Genomic DNA, 444 nt, shown 5'->3' with positions numbered 1-444 from the left:
CTCTGCCGGCGCCCGGCCCCCGCCCCGCGCGGCCACCGCCGCCGCTCCCCTCAGCGGCCACGCACGCACTCTGCGAACCTCTCACGCTGTCACCGGGTCCCCGCAGCCAGCGTCGCTTCGCGCTCCCTCCGGGTCGCTGCTACCGGCGCCACGGCGGTCCTGCCGCTACCGCCGCCGCCGCCGCTCCGGCTGGCTTACACGCCTGACTCTGGGCGAGGTTTGGCGGTGTCGCCTTGACGTCAAGCGTTCAGCCTCGCTCTCGCTTCCGCCCGCGGGCGGGGCGCGCGGGTGCGCGGCCGGGAAGGGGCGGGGCCTAGGGGAGGGGCGAGGGGAGCCGAGGGGCGGGACCTTCCGCGTCCCCGCATTGCAAACCGGGGCCGCGCGGCGCTCTTCGTGGCGTTTCAACCGCGGTGTTTTTCTCTCCCTCTTACTGCCTCTTCGGCC

At 75.2% G+C, this 444-nt stretch overlaps 1 protein-coding gene across 1 annotated transcript in view; it reads right to left on the bottom strand.

The window, feature by feature from the left end:
• Positions 1-235, bottom strand: part of RAP1B (RAP1B, member of RAS oncogene family) — a 41108-nt gene extending 40873 nt beyond the window's left edge. Inside the window, exon 1 of the mRNA XM_029204591.1 lies at positions 79-235. The gene's annotated coding sequence lies outside the window, so the exon portion shown is untranslated. The remainder of the gene's footprint in view (positions 1-78) is intronic.
• Positions 236-444: the final 209 nt, after the last annotated feature.

The sequence above is a fragment of the Monodon monoceros genome, unplaced genomic scaffold, assembly GCF_005190385.1.
Source record: "Monodon monoceros isolate NGI ecotype Baffin Bay Population unplaced genomic scaffold, NGI_Narwhal_1 Super_Scaffold_6, whole genome shotgun sequence".
NCBI lineage: Eukaryota > Metazoa > Chordata > Mammalia > Artiodactyla > Monodontidae > Monodon > Monodon monoceros.
This window is presented reverse-complemented; position numbering and strand designations above follow the sequence as displayed.